The following is a 10,838-nucleotide window of genomic DNA, read 5'->3' as shown; positions in this document are numbered from 1 at the left end:
TAATTTTTCAATTTGGCACAAAGTGCCAAAATGGCACTTTTGAAAAATAGCAATATTTCAAAATATTTTTGTGAAATACTTTGCGTGTACTTCTTTTTCTCAATTAAAATTTTCTAATTTCTAAAGGTTATTCAACTGGTTCATTTTATTTTGGCATTGCACTTTTGTTTTAGAAATGTGGTTCTTTTTAGCTACATGGGAAGCGTTATAAAGGATAGCACCTTTTTTGGCACTTTTATTTTTCTATTTGGCACATTTTGGAACTTTTTTATCCTTAATATGGCACCAAATAGCTAAGGATAGTTGGCAGCCCTGACCGGAACAAAAATAATACGATGTTTATTTGGTTCAGTTTATATTTGCTGCTACTTGCGATCACAATTCTGGTTTAGCATCCTACATAATCTACAAAAATCATAACCCCCGGTTTCAGGGAAAAAATCAACGTCGAAAGTTTCTAAAAGATCTCTCCAATCAGCTATGCATGCCTTCAGTTGAATCTCGAAGTGCAAATCGAATGATGATGAGAAGCCATTTCCTTCGAAGTGCAATAGAAATGGTACTTGGCCGTCGCGTTGTGGCATCTAGAGCAGCTGTCCTTCAATTACCTCATGGTAGCCGCGGAGCCTCCCCTATCACTGGACGTTGCTATATCTGTCGGAACTCAAATAGGAAACAACGTAAAACTCGAATGCTTTGCATATCTTGTGCTTATCCAATTTGTGATGAACATTCAGTTTCAAAAACAACGTGTATTTCTTGCGAAGAAACTCTCTAAAAATTTCAAAATTTATATTCTAAATCGTTGTTCCTAAATTGAATTGTCTCGCTTGTTACTTTTTTATATAGTTTATTATCGCTTCTTATATGAATTAGCTCCGTTTGCGTCTCTTTTTTTTTATAAAAAAAATTATATATAATTAAAAATAATAATAATCTTCTTTTTTCTTCATACCACATATATGAAGGTACAATTGTACCTATGCGCTCTGACGTGGATGTAAATTTAACTCGGCCCTCTATTTCAGAAAATAGGGGCCCATTTTGTTTTAAATTAAGTGAACATGTGGCGCAACAAAAATGTAGAGATGTCACGAAGATCCAGCCCTCTAAGTTTTCTGGAAAAAAAGGTATTGTAATTTAAAAACGCAAAAGTTACAATTGTACCTAGTCGCACGGACGAGGGTTAACACGTTTTTTTTTCGTTAAAGCACCAGTAGTATTCAAAAGGGCACATTATGTCCGTGTTGTATGAATCGTATTTTTACGTAAAAACTCAAACAGTAATTTCACAGAATCAACAATGGTAATTAACTGATCGGGTTTTGTTTTGGACTTGTTTTCATTTTTGATGCCAAGTTCAATAGTTTGCAAGCATTCCCCCTTACGAGTTTTCATTATGTACTTAAAGTCTAGTTGAGAATATTTTAATGTTTTAAAGTATTTTCAATGACTTAATGGATACTGTAACTATTTTCGCCGAGGAGCTATTGGGATTACAACGCTCATTAATCCCTGTGTAAACTATTGAAATTAGTTTCAGCAGCTAGAACCCGCTAGCCTTGTGCTTATCTTTCAAAGGCAGGACAAGAGTGATTGACTCTGTCTTTCCAAACCGGTTACCGCCGCTTTTTTATATCTTTCGGCGGCTTTATTGAAATATTGATTTTTCGAATATCGAATAAACCAGACTTTGTGATCGAAAAAACCGGAATTTTCATTTTATAAAAATCTTTACCTCAATAAAAGTTTAGAGTTTTTCGGAGATTTCAAAGCTTTTTACAGTTTAAGCTTAGTATCCAGTTCGCAAGAAAAGCGAAAATTCTATATAAAAATTGCTTAAGAAATGGCTAAGAAATTTTCTTGTATAAAATTTCCTTTGGGCAGCACGCAGTTTTAAGAAATTTTCCACGCTTTCTACTCCGGTTTCCCAAAGTTTTTTTTTTGAGAAAAGAGAGCACAAGAAAACCCATGTTTGCAACAGAAATATATGCCAGTTCCCTTACTTCGTTAGGAGAGAGTGGGACAGCAGGCTATGAAATATCAGATGTCAAAATTCCTTCGACACTACTATTCATACACACGAAATAATGGCAATTTTTTTCTTGACCGTTTTCTTAAGAGGTGGATACCAAAGAACGTAAATGTATAAGAAGCGACAACTCGTTACTTTGAAAATGTGCCGCGACGCTTTTGACCGTATCTGAAAGGTTGAGATGAGGAGTTCGTCTCCCTTTTGACTCTGTCCGCGGCAGATTTTTGATTTTCGCCTCGAATGCGGAATATGCCAGCAAAACAGAAGAAAAGCGGCAAATGTGTGTGAATTTCTGTGGTTATTTGCACAAGTGGTTGAAAATATGCAATTTAATTTAGAAAATATATAAATTATGGTGTGAAATATAGAATATTCAGTGCTTGTGTAAAATACGGAGGTGCTTGTATGTGAAAGTGTCTATATTAATAATAAAAAGGTGTTTGTGAGTGCAAAGTGTTCGTCAACAAGTGTCGATTGTCGGTGTATGTGGATAAAAGTGATCATTATTTTAAACAAGATCAGTGTACTTTTATATAAAAATGCATTAGTTTAATAAGAAATCTATGCATTTATATATGAGTGTACTTATGTTTTGTTTTCATCTGGAAATTTACATATTTAAAGTGTGCAAAAAAAGTTATGTGTCGGGCGATTGGGTGGATAAAGTGTGTATATGGCGGCTTTATTAGCAAAACCAATGTTTATTATAAAGGGATGGCATAAGTTTAATTTAAATCTATGCATTTATACATGAGTATGCATACATTTTGTTATCGGGCAAGAACAAATGTTTTCCAATTTTTTGTTCATATGCATGCAAAAAATAAACACATAAATGTGATACATGAGTTGTCTCCGTCTTTCTCACATCCTCCGCCAAAACAAACGCGTAAATGTGAAACATAAGTTGTCTCCGTCTCTCCCACGTCCTCCGCCATCTTTATCTTGACAAATTCTTAAATTCCTGCAAAATGCCGCGTCCTGACATATTTACGCGCATACATATGTACGTTTACAGTAGGCTACTCCTAACTTGAATTCCTGTAGCTCTAATCTGCTTGTTACCGAATATTTTGTAACCAGCAAATTTTGTTACCAAACATTGTTAGCACTTCTTGTAACCGCAATTATAGGTAACGTTTTAATTTATTCAGCATTCCAGGTATGAAGTTTTGTAGAAATTCTGTTGTTGCATATTTCATGGGGCAATATTTTGTTACCTGCTTATGAGATGGTAACAAATCAGTAACAAATTTTACTGGTTACAAAAGTGCGCAGAATGCGAAAAGGGTTTAAACAAAGAGAGGAGCTTTATTATGCGCTAAAAAAATCTGATTACTAACGCAGAATAGGTTAATGTACGATTTTGTGTTTGAATCTTTTCGTGATAGTAAACAATATTTGTGTACCAACGCAGAATAGATATGTATGTATACACTCACTTATACATGCTTCAGAGCTTTACAATTATCAATAATGCAAAATAATTAAATTTTTTGAATTCGTATACATGTTGCTCGTAGTATCTAGAGTTAACTGTAAACAAATCGTAAGCGATCGGTTTACAAATATTTTAAAATTGATGACCGAAGCTGGTGACGGCAACCATGTTGCCAAGTTACATTTGTTGTAAAACCACTTATGTATGTGATTTTAGAAGTTTTGAGTTTACATCAAAATATCATGGGCCATTTGTGCAAAAAATGTATGTTTATTTTGTTTTTTTATTAAAATAAAATCTTAAGCAAATAATTAATAGTTTAAAAGTTAGAAGGAGCACTGTGATTTAGGAGTTTAGAGAAATAATGGCTAAGCTCGAGATAAGTTATTTTTGCAAATGTCCTCAGATTTTACAGCGGAGTTGCAACTTTTCATTTGACTGGCTGTGATTTCTTCAATTTTACATTTTAGAATTTTTGTGGCCCTCGAGATGAAGTTGCGCTTGTTGGCGATGCGCTTGCGGGGAGATGTGTGGCAATTGAATTTATGAATGAATGAGTTTGACCTTGAAGAATATGCGCATGCGTTTATGAATGAAATTGTTATTGTTGTGTTTTAGTCGCATATGCGTATATGTACATATGTACGTATGTACGTATATTTGCATGGATGTAGAAATATACATATGTTAGGAGGAAAATCGCAAGAGTACATTTGTACAAATTGATGTAAATTATTTACAGATTATAAATGTACATTTGGTTGATATAAAAAGGGTAATTTCATCCATAAATTACAACTTTACAACTTCCATACTAAAGAGGAAGCTTAGCATAGCGCATGTTTTTAATTTACTTATATTTGTTTAAAATTATAAAATAAAGTAGATCTATGCACATGCGCATGCAAATTGTTAAATGCCGTCAGCAAATAAACAAAAAGAGCTGCGGCCATGTTTTTTCTAATTTCATTTTATTATTTCTATCATCGGTCACTTTTTCTTAACGTTCTTTATCGCCGCGAAACCATATGTGCGGCGAATTCATTTACGAAAATGGATGTTAAAACGGACGCGAACTCCTCATCTCAACCTTTCAGACCTCACTCGCCGACTTTAACGAGTTGTCGCTTCTTATACATTTACGTTCTTTGTGGATACCAAGCCTTAAGGGAAACCCATAAATAGTCGTAATATTATATCCAGGCTATTTGGGGATGGAAAATATATAATATTTGACCAGAAATTGGACCACGGACCTCCCGAGTGGCAGTAGACACATCTAAGAACTCGGATGCGGCGCACGAGCCTACTACATTACATGGTATATGTTATATGAACTCAATAAAATTTCATTTTTATAAATGGTTTTTTATGACTCCTGGGTGTGTGTCAGTGGGCCGATTTTAACCATTTTTTGTACTAAATTTTACTGGTTAGAAATAAGATACAAATCCAATTTCATTAAAATCGGTGTGGTTTTTCACATTTCAAAAATACCTCAGATACTAAATAACAATAAAACCGTAGTACAATTGGTACTTTTTTCCATAATTTGTATGAGGCGCTCCCACTGTGCGTCGTTGCTATAGTTATTTAAAGAGCAAGAAATATATAGATCACAGTTTCTGACCCTGTGTCAGTATTGAGGCAATCAGTAAAAATTTAACAACGTATTAGCCCGGTCTCGGTATTGTGATTAAGCCATCACTCAGCCCCAGGGAACTCAAATTTGCAGTATCTCTTGAGCAAAGGCAATGATTGCGTACCTACGGCACTGATGAGACACTTCCATCCAGATTTTTGCATCCAGCCATTTCTTCTGCAGGCCACACTGTGTCATACCATATGAAAATAAATTTGGATTTTTTGATTATTTTCCTGGTGGGCTTATTAATGTGCGTGCGCTGAGCTACTCAGGTTGTACATAGTTCAAGTGAAAGTACATACTACATACATACATATGTACATTAATATACACAAACGCAGTGGTATTTTAGAAGAAAACAGTGTTTTACTGGTAATTTTGATTTATGTACACAAATATGCTGCTCGCTTACCAAGCAATCTACTTTCTTGAAGAAATGAAAATATTTTATTTATGACATGATTGCTTTTGCGTTTGCAGCTCTTTGAGCAGAGAAGTAAAGGTAGTGTATGTGATTTTCAAATAAAAGCATTAAAGCAATAAATAGTTAAATGTTACTCTACATAAAAGAAGTTTGTGCATTGATGCAATATGTATTTGAGTTTAAGCTAACGAACAGAAATATTGTAAATGTGAAATTAATTCTTACCACCTAAAGAAGACATTTACATTATTTTATTTCGTTGCAAGCTAGACCAGGTTGTTTTATAACTTTGAAGCAGGGACCGAACATAGAAGTCATTGAAAAATTCACTATGAAGGAAATGTTCTACAACTACACTCAAAAAAAGCATCACTATTAGTTTAATACACGTTGTGTTAAAGTGAAACTTTAAACAGTATCATTTTGCTGGTATCAATATAGCCATAAATAATATAAAAAGTATATTGAAAAATATAAGATTTGTGTTTTGGTTATTAATGTCATGAGGAAAAATATAAGTTTTACCCCTAACAATATCAAATTTAGACCTGTATAGTCTTTTAGGTTTCAATATAACAACGAAAAATTATCATAAAAAGTATTCGATTTCTATTTAGCCTATTAATTTGTAAAATAAATAGATCAATTCTATCCTCAAAAATATCGAACTAATATACATTCAATTAATTTCTTAACCGACAGTATCAAATTGAAACTAAGCTGTAAACGTATCATTATTCACGAATGTATGTTCGAAAATTCGAATAGCGCTGCTCGTGCATAAGACGATCGCTGTTATTTTTCGCTCGTTTCCGCGTGTAGTATAGAGCCGTAAAACGTTAACCTTTTATTGTGACCAATATTTTCGTTATTACTTGGCTATTTGCTGTAATTAATATACCAAAATATAAAGAATTAAAATATCTTTCAGAATTATAGAATTAAAGCTAATTTAAAACAAGTAAGAAAGTCTAAGTTCGGGCGGAGCCGAACATTAAATACCCGGCGCAAGTATTAAATATATGATTTCCGAAAGCTACCGCTACATGGTAAGCTGGGGCGTATCAATTTTGAATAAATTCGAGTCCTTAAATTTCGAAATTTTGAAGTTTCAAGCAGTTCTGAAATTTACCGTTATATGAAAAGCGGCCTCAATTTTAGTCCGATTTCAATAATTTTTTATGTGGTAAGCACAATAACCATACCGAGTTTGGTACAAATTGGTAGAACGGTTACCGAGATACATATATGTGATCATAAGTGGGCGGTGTCACGCCCATTTTCCAAAATTTTATCCTAAACGTATTTCTTGGTAGAGAATTGTTGCAAGCATTAATTTTGAATAAATTAGCTTTAATATTTATTGATTTATCGAAGATTTCGTATTTCTCCAAATTACCGTTATGTGGGTGGTAGGCGTGGTTATTGTCCGATTGGTATGCTGTAGCAAGACTAACAACTGTGCCAAGTTTGGAAGAAATTGGTGCAGCGGTTACCAAGATATACACATGTATCCATAAGTGGGCGTGGCTACGCCCATTTTCCAAAAAATTATAATATTCTTATTTTTCGTCTAAAAGTTATTGCAAATACTAATTTTGAGTGAATAATCTTCAGTAGTTACTAAAATATCGCAGTTTTCGTATTTCTGAAAATTACCGTTATATGGGAGGTAGGCGTGGTTATTGTCCGATTTTGCCCATTTTCAATACCATCCGTCCTACGGCCGAAATAAGTATACGTACCAAGTTTCGTTTAAATAACTTAATGTTTACTCGAGTTATCGTGTGCACAGACGGACGGACAGACGGACGGACGGACAGACAGTCACCGCTTAATCGATTTCTCTTTTCATTCTGATCATTTATGTATACATTTGTCTATATCTATCTCGATTCGTTTTGCCTGTTACAAACAACCGTTATGTGAACAAAGTTATAATACCCTTGTGCACAAGTGCGCTCGGGTATAAATATATATACGATATAGTTGGATTTACCACATCCTTTAACTCAAATTTATATTGTAGCTTTTGTATTCGTTCGAAAGAGGAAATGGCAATAGATAGTTTAGCTCACCCTTAATATTCCAGAGGCGTAGAAATCTATGAAAATTCGGTTTTGCAAAATAATGTTGAGTTAACAGGTATTAAATCGAACTGTTTATTTAATCAATTGAAGCATTTTCATGCCACAAATAATTTTGCTGTAGACATTATGCATGACTGGTTTGAAAGTGCTTGTAGGTACAATATTTGTGAAATTCTCTTGCATTTTATTTTGAGAAAAATTGTTTTCATTCGAAAATTTCAATTACCGGAAAAATTTGTTTGACTATGGTGAAACAAAGCTTAAAAATGTTTCGATTAAAACATCTGCGCGTGAAATAATGACTTTAGCGCATTTTATTACATTAATAATTGGCGATTTAGTGCCTGGAAACACGTTATTAATATGGTAAAAATAGTTGATATATTACTCCAAAGTAAATTTGACGCTAGTATTATAAATAACCTATCGATTCTTATACAAAAGCATAACGAAGAGTATATTCGTTTGTTCAAGAAACCGCTTAAACAGAAATTTTGCATATGCACTATCAAATTTAAATGAAAATTTTCAAAATATGATAATAGAAAAGTTAATATACAGTGAATTGATTTATAAAAGAGATTACTTCTTAACTCTTACAACAAGTGTAATAACTTTACACAAAATCAAACATATTCTCTTAAGTCATCGCAATGAAATCTATATTTTAAGTGAGTGTTATAATATAAAATGTTTTAATGAGCACTACCAATGCTATGAAGTTGGTATTAAAGAAAACATCCCACAAATTAATAATATAATTAATTGCGAAGGACCGCCTATTCACATGTACCATAATGTAAAAGGCGTTTGCTTTATACGAATAAAAAAAATTTAAATTGAAAACAAAGTATTTAAAGCCTTATTTTTTGATAGAGGGATGAAACTTATGTGGGTAAATATCAAATTGATACTAGAAATCGCTCTGATGACAATTTTTTTGTTGAGTGTAAACGATACATGCCAATCGATTTCTTTCTTTCACCGAGAATCAAATTTGAAAATAAATTTTCATTCGTAATTTTGATGCAAAGTTTAAAAAAATAACAGTTAAGTATTTTTGATTTTTATTTTACAAATCCAAAATAACAATTGTTTTTGATTTTTATTTAAATAATCTCTAAATTATATGATTTTTATATTATATGTCTTAGATAACAGTTATTGAAGACTTTTATTTGTAAAAGTCAGCAATAAAAATCAGTCACTGACTTTTATTTTTTAAATCATACGTATATCATTATAATTTTTTGCAGTTAAAAAGGTGTTGTAGAGTTTACTACGATATATACAAATGACTTTAAGTATAATTTTAAAAATACAAGTCAGTGACATATCTGAATTGATAACAAAATATTTTTTATTTTGTTTTCTTAACAATTTTATATATTTACTTTATTTTATTACATTTCATATTTGTTCACATATTCTGCTATGGGTGGTCCAATATTCGAACTCCGTCAGACATATGTAACTTCAAAATGATAATATAAAATGTCGATCTTCCTTTTATTTGTTCTCAATTCGAAAAACTATTTGTGAAGTGCAGAGAGTGTATTAAAACAAGTAATTTTTAGCAAAAAAAAAACCGCCTTAAAAAAAATATATATATGTCTATATATTTCATGATCCAATGATCGGATCTAAACCAAACCAAACCTCTGAGACACTACCTTTCCGTTGCAAAAAGAATTATTCAAATCGGTTGACGTGGTGCAAAGTTATGCGGTAACATACATAAAAAAAAAAAAAAATATTCCGACGAACTGATAACCTCCTCCTTTTTTGGAAGTCGGTTAAAAAAAGAAAACAATCCCTAATACGTCTGCATTACTCTGAATTACTTCTCACCTAGTCTCAAGTTAGCTTACTGTAGCTAACTACAAGTTGTATATTTTGTAGAAACCCCACAAAAAAATTAACTCCAAGCTTGTAATTTTTTATCAATTGATAATTTTTTTCTGCCGGGTAGGTATATACACTGAGAGAAAAATCAACCAAAAATTGGTTAATATTACCAAATTCAAACTTGAAAAGGAATCAACGTGATTTTTAGTTATATTATTAATATTTTCTACAATGATTTGGTAATATTAACCACAATTTTGTTTACATTAAACAAACTTTAGGTTGACGACTTTTTTGTTTGAACACGCTTATTTTCTGCACTTCACAGATGCTTTTTGATAATTCGAAGATACAAAACAACAATTTTTATAATCATTTTAACACGTTACCTCTTACGGGATTTGCAAAATAAAAGCAGGCATCTCTACACACTCACCTACAGCCGCTTTATAAATTTGTCTTTAAATGTTCAATAGGAATTAATTTTCTTCGTCGTTTAATTTGGTTCTGCACTTCACAGATACTTTTTCGTAATAAAGAAAAACTAAAAAACAGAAAAAAATAAAAATTATGTGTTGCCGCTGACGGCATTCATACTCGAACCTTCTGGAAGCCAACAAATAACAGTAAGCACTTCTGCACTTTCAACTACAGCCAGGCACATGAATTGGTTTTCTAATGTTCAAATTGAATCACATTTTCAACAATCGGTGTATTAACAATGAAAAAACCAAGCAATAACTCGGTTGAAAAAACCATTGTACTTTTGGCTCAGTGTATGTTTATTTGTACGTCCTTTCGTATGTCTGCAAGAATGGATTTGGCGTGAGTTGGTTGGTGGTATACCGAAAACCAAAAATTTACATATATTTCAATTTTTGTCTCATTGCATTTGAAGTGTGACATGACAGCTTACAATTATGCCATTTTCTGCTGTCGTGCAACACCATGAAGCAGTGCACATATGCGATAGTGGAGTCATATGTTTTTATGCATATACGAGGCCATTCATACATATGTGTTATGCACAGAGCAAGATGCACATAAAAAAAGCACACATGCATATTAACTCATAGGACTATACACATGGCCAAAGAGCTGCTCATAGGAAATGGCAGATGGGAAGCTGTGAAATAACCAAACCCTTTAAATCAATGCTTCAAACCTAGTACAATATTAGAAATAATTTAACAAATTTTTATCAAAATTTCAAACTTTTAAACTTATTTTTGGTCTCCCTATCTAACTGAGTTGATAACTGCAAACTACCGTTACTTGGGAAGTAGGCGTGGTTATTGTCCGATTTTCTAAATTTTCAATACCAACTTACCTTGACTAAGCCGCAACCTACGAAC

The sequence above is a fragment of the Rhagoletis pomonella genome, unplaced genomic scaffold (assembly GCF_013731165.1).
Source record: "Rhagoletis pomonella isolate Grant_MI unplaced genomic scaffold, Rhpom_1.0 Rhpom_scaffold_00006, whole genome shotgun sequence".
NCBI lineage: Eukaryota > Metazoa > Arthropoda > Insecta > Diptera > Tephritidae > Rhagoletis > Rhagoletis pomonella.
The sequence above is the reverse complement of the archived record's forward strand: the minus strand, read 5'-3'. Positions refer to the sequence as shown.